The 11,510-nt window shown below is 42.1% G+C and overlaps 1 non-coding gene across 1 annotated transcript; it reads right to left on the minus strand.

Annotated features, from left to right (window-relative positions):
* LOC148564398 (small nucleolar RNA R71) lies at positions 1–108 on the minus strand. Its single transcript, XR_015885077.1, has one exon. It is a non-coding gene; the product is annotated as a small nucleolar RNA R71 (small nucleolar RNA).
* Between the last annotated feature and the right edge of the window lie 11,402 nt (positions 109–11,510).

The raw sequence follows: 11,510 nt of genomic DNA on the forward strand, positions 1-11,510 counted from the left end.
AAGCTTAGAGCTGATGTTCAAACCTTCAGACAGAAAGAAGGTGAATCTCTCTATGAAGCTTGGGAAAGATACAAACAGTTGACCAAAAAGTGTCCTTCTGACATGCTTTCAAAATGGACCATCCTGGATATATTCTATGATGGGTTATCTGAGCTATCAAAGATGTTACTGGACACTTCTGCAGGTGGATCCATTCACCTAAAGAAAACGCCTGCAGAAGCTCAAGAACTCATTGACATGGTTGCTAATAACCAGTTCATGTACACTTCTGAAAGGAATCCTGTGAGCAATGGGACGCCTATGAAGAAGGGAGTTCTTGAGGTTGATACTCTGAATGCCATATTGGCTCAGAATAAAATATTGACTCAGCAAGTCAATATGATCTCTCAGAGTCTGCATGGAATGCAAGCTGCATCCAACAGTACTCAAGAGGCTTCTTCTGAAGAAGAAGCTTATGATCCTGAGAACCCTGCAATAGCAGAGGTAAATTACTTAGGTGAACCTTATGGAAACACCTATAACTCAACATGGAGAAATCATCCAAATTTCTCATGGAAGGATCAAAAGCCTCAACAAGGCTTTAATAATGGTGGAAGAAACAGGTTTAGCAATAGCAAGCCTTTTCCATCATCAACTCAGCAACAGACAGAGAATTCTGAACAAAATGCTTCTAATTTAGCAAATCTAGTCTCTGATCTATCTAAGGCCACTGTAAGTTTCATGAATGAAACAAGGTCTTCCATTAGAAATCTGGAAGCACAAGTGGGCCAGCTGAGTAAAAGGATCACTGAAATCCCTCCTAGTACTCTCCCAAGCAATACAGAAGAGAATCCAAAAGGAGAGTGCAAGGCCATTGACATAAGCGCCATGGCCGAACCTGTGAGGAGAGGAGAGGACGTGAATCCCAAGGAGGAAGACCTCCTGGGACGTCCAGTGGTCAATAAGGAGCTTCCCTCTGAGGAACCAAAGGACTCTGGGGCCCATCTAGAGACCATAGAGATTTCATTGACCCTCCTTATGCCCTTCATGAGCTCTGATGAGTATTCCTCTTCTGAAGAGAATGAGGATGTCACTGAAGAGCAAACTGCCAAGTTTCTTGGTGCAATCATGAAGCTGAATGCCAAATTGTTTGGCATTGATACTTGGGAAGTTGAACCCCCCTTGTTCGTCAATGAACTAAGTGATCTGGATCAACTGACATTGCCTCAGAAGAGACAGGATCCTGGAAAGTTCATAATACCCTGTACCATAGGCACCATGATCTTTAAGGCTCTGTGTGACCTTGGTTCAGGAATAAACCTCATGCCCCTCTCTGTAATAGAGAAACTGGGAATCTATGGGGTGCAAGCTGCTAAAATCTCATTAGAGATGGCAGACAGCTCAAGAAGACAGGCTTATGGACAAGTAGAAGATGTATTAGTAAAGGTTGAGGGCCTTTACATACCTACTGATTTCATAGTCCTAGATACTGGAAAGGAAGAGGATGAATCCATCATCCTAGGAAGACCTTTCCTGGCCACAGCAAGAGCTATGATTGATGTTGACAGAGGTGAAATAGTCCTTCAATGGAATGAGAACTCCCTTGTATTCAAAACTCAAGGATCTCCCTCTGCAACCATGGAGAGGAAGCTTGAAAAGCTTCTCTCAAAGCAGAGTCACCCAGAGCCCCCACAGTCAAACTCTAAGTTTGGTGTTGGGAGGCCACAACCAAACTCTAAGTTTGGTGTTGAACTCCCATATCCAAACTCTAAGTTTGGTGTTGGAGAGTCTCAACAAAGCTCTGCACATCTGTGAGGCTCCATGAGAGCCCACTGTCAAGCTATTGACATTAAAGAAGCGCTTGTTGGGAGGCAACCCAATGTTTATCTAATTCTTATTTTTATTGTTTTTCATGTTTTCTTAGGTTCATGATCATGTGGAGTCACAAAATAAATAGAAAAATTGAAAACGGAATCAAAAACAGCAGAAGAAAAATCACACCATGGAGGAGCATCTGTCTGGCGTTCAGCGCCAAAACAGAGCATGGTTCTGGCGCTGAACGCCCAAAATGGGCAGCTTCTGGGCGCTGAACGCCAGAACAGGCATGGTTCTGGCGTTCAACGCCAGAAATGGCACACCAATGGGCGTTGAACGCCCAAAATGGCCACCAACCTGGCGCTGAACGCCCAGAGTTGGGTACAAAGGCATTTTTACATGCCTAATGGGTGCAGGGATGTAAATCCTTGAACACCTCAGGATCTGTGGACCCCACAGGATCCACTCAGGATCTGTGGACCCCACAGGATCCCCACCTACCTCCACTCACTTCTTCTCACCACTCTCTTTCACACAACCCCACAAACACTCTTCCCTAAAAACCCCTCACCAATCACCTCAATCTCTCTTCCCCACTAAACCTTCACCACTCACATCTATCTCCTCTTCCCCATAAACCTACCTCATAAACTCTACCTACCTTCAAAATTCAAAACCAATTTCCCACCCAAACCCACCCATATGGCCAAACCTTAACCCCCCCTCCCTTCCCTATATAAAGCCATCCATTCTTCATCAAATTCACACAACACACCCCTCTACACTCCTCTTGGCCGAAACCACATCTCCCTCTCCCTCTCCATATTTCTTCTTCTTCTTCATATATTCTTTTGTTTATTGCTCGAGGGCGAGCAATATTCTAAGTTTGGTGTGGAAAAAGCATAGCTTTTTTGTTTTTCCATTACCATTGATGGCACCCAAGACCGGAGAATCCTCTAGAAGAGGGAAAGGGAAGACAAGAGCTTCCACATCCGAGTCATGGGAGATGGAAAGGTTCATCTCCAAAGCCCATCAAGACCACTTCTATGATGTTGTGGCCAAGAAGAAGGTGATCCCTGAGGTCCCTTTTAAACTCAAAAGAAATGAGTATCCGGAGATCCGACATGAAATTCAAAGAAGAGGTTGGGAAGTTCTAACAAATCCCATCCAACAAGTCGGCATCCTAATGGTTCAAGAGTTCTATGCCAATGCATGGATCACCAAGAACCATGATCAAAGTAAGAACCCGGATCCAAAGAACTATGTTACAATGGTTCGGGGGCAATACTTAGATTTTAGTCCGGAAAATGTGAGGTTGGCGTTCAACTTGCCATACATGGAAGAGAACGCACGCCCCTACACAAGGAGAGTCAACTTTGATCAAAGGTTGGACCAAGTCCTTATGGACATATGTGTAGAAGGAGCTCAATGGAAGATTGACTCCAAAGGCAAGCCGGTTCAACTAAGAAGATTGGACCTCAAGCCTATAGCTAGAGGATGGTTGGAGTTTATTCAATGCTCAATCATTCCCACTAGCAACCGGTCTGAAGTTACCATAGACCGGGCCATCATGATCCATAGCATCAAGATTGGAGAAGAGGTGGAAGTTCATGAGATTATACCTCAAGAACTCTACAAGGTGGCTGACAAGTCCTCCACCATGGCAAGGTTAGCCTTTCCTCACCTCATTTGCCACCTATGCAATTCAGCTGGAATTGACATAGAGGGAGATATCCTCATTAAAGAGGAAAAGCCCATCACTAAGAAAAAGATGGAGCAAGCAAGAGAGCCCACTCATGGAGCTCAAGAGGCGTATGAAGCTCATCACCATGAGATTCCAGAAATGCTTCAAATGCACTTTCCTCCACAAAACTATTGGGAGCACATCAACACCTCCCTAGAAGAATTGAGTTCCAATATGGGACAACTAAGGGTGGAACATCAAGAGCACTCCATCATGCTTCATGAAATAAGAGAAGATCAAAAAGCAATGAGGGAGGAGCAACAAAGACAAGGAAGAGACATAGAAGAGCTCAAGGACATCATTGGTTCCTCAAGAAGGAAACGCCACCATCACTAAGGTGGATTCGTTCCTTGTTTTTGCTTTCTCTGTTTTTCGTTTTCTATGTTATGTGCTTATCTATGTTTGTGCCTTCATTACATGATCATTAGTAGTTAGTAACTTTGTCTTAAAGATATGAATGTCCTATGAATCCATCACCTCTCTTAAATGAAAAAATGTTTTAATTCAAAAGAACAAGAAGTACATGAGTTTCGAATTTATCCTTGAACTTAGTTTAATTATATTGATGTGGTGACAAAGCTTCTTGTTTTCTGAATGTATGCTTGAACAGTGCATATGTCTTTTGAAGTTGTTGTTTAAGAATGTTAAATATGTTGGCTCTTGAAAGAATGATGACTAGGAGACATGTTATTTGATAATCTGAAAAATCATAAAAATGATTCTTGAAGCAAGAAAAAGCAGCAAAGAACAAAGCTTGCAGAAAAAAAAAAGGCGAAAAAAAAATAGAAAGAAAAAGAAAAAGCATGCAGAAAAAGCCAATAACCCTTAAAACCAAAAGGCAAGGGCAAATAAAAAGGATCCCAAGGCTTTGAGCATCAGTGGATAGGAGGGCCTAAAGGAATAAAATCCTGGTCTAAGCGGCTAAACCAAGCTGTCCCTAACCATGTGCTTGTGGCGTGTAGGTATCAAGTGAAAACTTGAGACTGAGCGGTTAAAGTCAAGGTCCAAAGCAAAAGAAGAGTGTGCTTAAGAACCCTGGACACCTCTAATTGGAGACTTTAGCAAAGCTGAGTCACAATCTGAAAAGGTTCACCCAATTATGTGTCTGTGGCATCTATGTATCCGGTGGTAATACTGGAAAACAAAGTGCTTAGGGCCACGGCCAAGACTCATAAAGAAGCTGTGTTCAAGAATCATCATACTGAACTAGGAGAGTCAATAACACTATTCGAAATCTGAAGTTCCTATAGATGCCAATCATTCTGAACCTCAATGGATAAAGTGAGATGCCAAAACTATTCAAGAGGCAAAAAGCTATAAGTCCTGCTCATATGATTGGAGCTATGTTTTATTGATAGTTTGGAATTTATAGTATATTCTATTCTTTTTATCCTACTTGATTTTCAGTTGCTTGGGGACAAGCAACAATTTAAGTTTGGTGTTGTGATGAGCGGATAATTTATACGCTTTTTGACATTGTTTTTAGTATGTTTTTAGTAGGATCTAGTTACTTTTAGGGATGTTTTCATTAGTTTTTATGTTAAATTCACATTTCTAGACTTTACTATCAGTTTGTGTGTTTTTCTGTGATTTCAGGTATTTTCTGGCTGAAATTGAGGGACTTGAGCAAAAATCAGATTCAGAGGTTGAAAAAGGACTGCTGATGCTGTTGGATTCTGACCTCTCTGCACTCAAAGTGGATTTTCTGGAGCTACCGAACTCGAAATGGCGCGCTTCCAATTGCGTTGGAAAGTAGACATCCAGGGCTTTCCAGCAATATATAATAGTCCATACTTTGGCCAAGAATAGATGACATAAACTGGCGTTCAACGCCAGCCTTCTGCCCAAATCTGGCGTCCAGCGCCAGAAAAGGATCCAAAACCAGAGTTGAACGCCCAAACTGGCACAGAAACTGGCGTTCAACTCCACAAATGGCCTCTGCACGTGGAACACTTAAGCTCAGCCCAAACACACACCAAGTAGGCCCCGGAAGTGGATTTATACATCAAATACTTACTCATGTAAACCCTAGTAGCTAGTTTATTATAAATAGGACCTCTTACTATTGTATTAGGCATCTTTGGTCTCAGTTTTAATCCATTGTTCATCTTAGGAGACTATTGATCTCGTTTAGGGGGCTGGCCATCTCGGCCATCCCTGGACCTTTACTTATGTATTTTCATACGGTAAAGTTTCTACACTCCATAGATTAAGGTGTGGAGCTCTGCTGTCCCTCAAAGATTAATGCAAAGTACTACTATTTTCTATTCAATTCTTCTTATTTCTCTTCTAAGATATCCATTCGCACCCAAGAACGTGATGAAGGTGATGATTATGTGTGACGCTCATCATCCTTCTCCCTTATGAACGCGTGCCTGACAAACACTTCTGTTCTATATGAAATAAGCTAGAATGAGTATCTCTTAGATCTCCTAACCGGAATCTTCGTGGCGTAAGCTAGAATGATGGCGGCATTCAAGAGAATCCGGAAAGTCTAAACCTTGTCTGTGGTATTCCGAGTAGGATTCAATGATTGAATGACTGTGACGAGCTTCAAACTCGCGATTGTTGGGCGTTAGTGACAGACACAAAAGGAGGGTGAATCCTATTCCAGCATGATCGGGAACCGACAGATGAATAGCCGTGCCGTGACAGGGTGCGTGAGCATATTATTCACTGAGAGGAGGGGATGTAGCCACTGACAACGGTGATGCCCTTGCATAAAGCCAGCCATGGAAAGGAGTAAGACAGATTGGATGAAGATAGCAGGAAAGCAGAGGTTCAGAGGAACGAAAAGCATCTCCATTCGCTTATCTGAAATTCCTACCAATGATTTACATAAGTATCTCTATCTCTATTTTATTATATCATATTCGAAAACACCATTATCACTTTATATCTGCCTGACTGAGATTTACAAGGTGACCATAGCTTGCTTCATACCAACAATCTCCGTGGGATTCGACCCTTACTCACGTAAGGTATTACTTGGACGACCCAGTGCACTTGCTGGTTAGTTGTATCGAAGTTGTGACAATTATGAATTAAGATCAAAGCACCAAGCTTTGGAGCCATTACTAGGGATTGTTCGAGCCTGGACATCACAATTTCGTGCACCAGAATCTAAACCAAGGTTAATTAGATAGGTTTTGTTATTGCAAGAATTTGACCTAGAAATTAAAGATAGGAGTGGTTCACAAAACCTAGTGGCGGATCACTTGAGTCGCCTTGAGCACACCAAGGGTAATGCCACTCCTATTAATGATTCCTTTCCCTTTGAGGGCTTGCAAGCAATCTCTGAAGTCATATCTTGGTATGCACCAATTGCCAATTACTTGGTGTCTCGCACCTTTCCTCCTAATCTCTCCAAGCATCAAAAGGATAAGCTAAAAAGTGAATCTAAATACTACGTATGGGATGACCCATACCTTTGGAGATGTGGTGCGGATCAAGTAATTCGGAGGTGTATCCCACAAACCGAATTCCAATCAATCTTGGAAGCTTGCCACTCCTTTGAGAGAGGTGGCCATTATGGACCTCAGATGACGGCAAGAAAGATCCTAGATTGTGGATTTTGGTGGCCAACTCTTTTCAAGGACTCTTCTCTCTTTTGTAAATCTTGTTTCCAATGTCTTAGATTTGGTAATATCTCCAAGAAGGATGAGATACCACAACAAACCATGTTATGTTGTGAGATTTTTTATGTGTGGGGTATCGAATTCATGGGACCATTTTCAAATTCTAATGGTTTTCTCTACATTCTACTAGCCGTTGATTATGTGTCTAAATGGGTGGATGCGATACCCACCCGGACGAACGATGCTAATGTGGTCGTTTCTTTTGTGAGTAATAACATAATTTGTCTCTTTGGGTCGCCATGAGCAATCGTGAGTGACCAAGGCTCACATTTTTGCAACAAGAGAATGGAAGGGCTAATGAGGAAATATGACATCATGCACAAAGTAGCCACAGCCTACCACCCCCAAACAAACGGCCAAGCTGAGGTTTCCAATTAGGATATTAAACGCATATTGGAAAGGATTGTGAAGCCTCATCAAAAGGATTGGAGTGCTAAGCTCACCGTCGCACTATGGGCCTACCGAACGGCTTACAAGACGCCAATTGGCATGAGCCCCTTTCGGTTGGTCTATGAAAAAGCTTGCCACCTACCGGTGGAGATAGAGCACAAGGCATATTGGGTCGTCAAGGAGTGCAATTCAAGTTTGGAAGGGGCCAGAATTGAGAGAAAGCTATAATTAGTGGAATTGGAATGCTTGAGGTTAGAAGGCTGTGAGAACTCTAGACTCTACAAGGAAATGATGAAAGCCATGCATGATAAGAACATAAGAGGAAGAGAATTTAGCGCCAACAACCTAGTCCTCCTCTACAAATCAAGATTGAGGTTGATGCCTGGAAAGCTAAGGTCAATATGGGAAGGACGTTATCGAGTAGAAAAGGCGGAGCCGTATGGGGTCTATCATTTGCGCCATCCTTCAAGCCCCGACAATTTCAAGGTTAATGGGCATCGTCTAAAAATGTATCATGGTGAAAAGATGAAAAGTAACAAGGAGATCGAGATGTTCCTTTTGAAAGATGCACCTAATGGCAAAGAGAATTGAGCTAGTAACCGTCCAACTTAAGGACATTAAACAAAAGTGCTAGGTGGGAGACACCCCACCATGGTGAGATCTACCTTTTTTGTCTCTTTTATATATAATCTTGAACTCCTGCTTGATTTGGTGAATGATTAGTTTTTGATTGTTTAGATAGACTTTATTGTGCTAAGTTGTGATGTTCATGAAGGTTTGCATTGATCTTAAGTAGGTTGGATCCTTAATGTGGAAGACACCACTCCATTTTGAGCATTACATAGATTTTTGAGTGTTTTTTATCTCTTTAGTTTAATTGCCTACTAAATTTGTGATGAAAATGCATCCCTTCATGTCTATGAAAAAAAAGGGGTACCCACGCGTGGGCGTACGAGACGCGTACGCGTCGTTGGCCTTTCGCAACTCCTGGTACTTCGACGAGAGAGTTGTGCAAGATTTGAGCCAGCACTGAGCCCCACGCCAAACCCCTCTTACGCATACGTGCACATGACGCGTACGCGTCCTTAAACATGATCGGGCATTCCACACGCGAGCGTGCTTGACGCGTACACGTCGGTTGCGTCTCCTCATTCTCTGGTATATTTTTCTCAAGAGTTATGCCTGAGCTGGGCCAACACTAAGCCCTCTGCATGACTCATCTCACATGTACGCGCACATGATACGTACGTATCCCTTTGCTGATCTGCGCATCCACACGTAAGCGTGGATGACGCGTCTGCATCGATCGCACAACCCCACCTCTTCGTACATTTTTCCAGAGAGTTGCACAAACATCGTGCGACCACTGTGCTGGGAGCACAACTCCCACCCACGCATAAGCATACCTGAAGCTTACGCGTCAATCCGCTCTCTACTGAACCCACGCGTGCGGGCACCGTCCACATGCGCGTCGATACTTTTACAGCCAACTCCCGGTACTTCGATCAGAGAGTTGTGCAAGGTTCATGCTGACATTGTGCTACTGGCGCAATCACCCCCACGCGTGCGCGCAGCTTGTGCATACGCGTCTGATGAGCGGATAATTTATACGCTTTTTGGCATTGTTTTTAGTATGTTTTTAGTATATTTTAGTTAGTTTTTATTATGTTTTTAAATAAAAATCACATTTCTAGACTTTACTATGAGTTTGTGTATTTTTCTGTGATTTCAGGTATTTTCTGGCTGAAATTGAGGGACCTGAGCAAAAATCTGATTCAGAGGCTGAAAAAGGACTGCAGATGCTGTTGGATTCTGAATTCCCTACACTTGAAGTGGATTTTCTAGTGCTACAGAAGCCCAATTGGCGCGCTCTCAATTGCGTTGAAGAGTAGACATGCTGGTCTTTCCAGCAATATATAATAGTCTATACTTTGCCCGAGATTTGATGGCCCAAACAGGCATTCCAAGTCAGCTTAAGAATTCTGGCGTCAAAACACCAGAACTGGCACAAAAGCTGGAGTTAAATGCCCAAACTGGCACAAAAAGCTGGCGTTTAACTCCAAGAAAAGTCTCTACACATGGAAGCTTCAATGCTCAGCCCAAGCACACACCAAGTGGGCCCAGAAGAAGATTTCTGCATTAATTACTTATTTCTATAACCCTAGGCTACTAGTTCTCTATAAATAGGACCTTTTGCTATTGCATTTTCATCTTTGAATCATGTTTTGATAATTGAACCCTCTTTGGGAGGCTGGCCATTCGGCCATGCCTGGACCTTTTGTTCTTATGTATTTTCAATGGTGGAGTTTCTACATACCATAGATTAAGGTGTGGAGCTCTGCTGTTCTTCGTGAATTAATACAATTATTGTTGTTCTTCTATTCAATTCACGCCTACTTCTTCTCTAAGATATTCATTCGTTCTTCAACTTGATGAATGTGATGATCCATGACACTCATCATCATTCTCACCTATGAACATGTTCCTGACAACCACCTCTGTTCTACTAGCAATGGCTTGAATGCGTATCTCTTGGGTTTCTAATCCAAGATTGGAACCTTCGTGGTATAGGCTAGAACTATTGGCGGTCATTCTTGAGATCCGGAAAGTCTAAACTTTGTCTGTGGTATTCCGAGTAGGATCTGGAAAGGGATGACTGTGACGAGCTTCAAACTCGCGATTGTTGGGCGTGTGACAGACGCAAAAGGATCAATGGATCCTATTCCAACATGATCGAGAACCGACAGATGATTAGTCGTGCGGTGACAGCGCATTTGGAACATTTTCACTGAGAGGACGAGAAGTAGCCATTGACAACGGTGATGCCCAACATAAAGCTTGCCATGGAAGGGAGTATGAATGATTGGATGAAGGCAATAGGAAAGCAGAGATTCAGGAGGAACAAAGCATCTTCATACACTTATCTGAAATTCTCACCAATGAATTACATAAGTATCTCTATCTTTATTATATATTTTATTTATCTTTTAATTATCAATTCTCCATAACCATTTGAATCCGCCTGACTGAGATTTACAAGATGACCATAGCTTGCTTCAAGCCGACAATCTCCGTGGGATCGACCCTTACTCACGTAAGGTATTACTTGGACAACCCAGTGCACTTGCTGGTTAGTTGTGCGGAATTGTGACAAAGTGTGATTCACGTTTGAGAGCTCCAAGTCTTTGGCGCCATTGTTGATGATCACAATTTCGTGCACCAAGTTTTTGGCGCCGTTGCCGGGGATTGTTCGAGTTTGGACAACTGACGGCTCATCTTGTTGCTTAGATTAGGTAATTTTATTTTATGTTTAAGCTTTTTACTTTTTATTTTCGAAAAAAAATTTTCAAAAATACAAAAAAAAAATTTCTATTTTGTTCTTCAGAGTTTTTAAGAATGAATTCTAGAGTTTCATGATGATTTGTTGAAGTCTGGCTGGCTGTGAAGCCATGTCTAATCTTTTGGACCGAGGTTTCAACTTATCATCACAAGAGCTTGTTGATTTCTATCAATTTTGCTGTTGTGAGCAATGATCTGCTAAAGCTTGGCTGGCCATTGGCCATGTCTAGTGTTTTGGACCGAAGCTTTCTTTGAAAGCTTGGCTGGCTAGTAAGCCATGTCTAATTCCTGGGCTGGAGTCTTAGACTAGCATTGCAATGATTCCTGGAATTCTTATAAAAAATTTGAATCCCTTTATTTTCTTTTCCACTCAATTTTCGAAAAATCACAAAAAAAATTTTATAAAACCATAAAAATAAAAAATATTCTATGTTTCTTCTTTGAGTCTAGTGTCTAATTTTAAGTTTGGTGTCAATTGCATGTCTTTATTCTTCTAATTTTCGAAAATTACATGCATTATGTTCGTCATTGATCTTCAAGATGTTCTTGATGATTTCCTTGCTCTGATCTTTAAATTCCCTTGTTTTGTGTGTTTAGTTGTTTCT

The sequence above is a fragment of the Arachis ipaensis genome, chromosome B5, assembly GCF_059453495.1.
Source record: "Arachis ipaensis isolate K30076 ecotype BB chromosome B5, ASM5945349v1, whole genome shotgun sequence".
In the NCBI taxonomy this organism is placed as follows: Eukaryota; Viridiplantae; Streptophyta; class Magnoliopsida; order Fabales; family Fabaceae; genus Arachis; species Arachis ipaensis.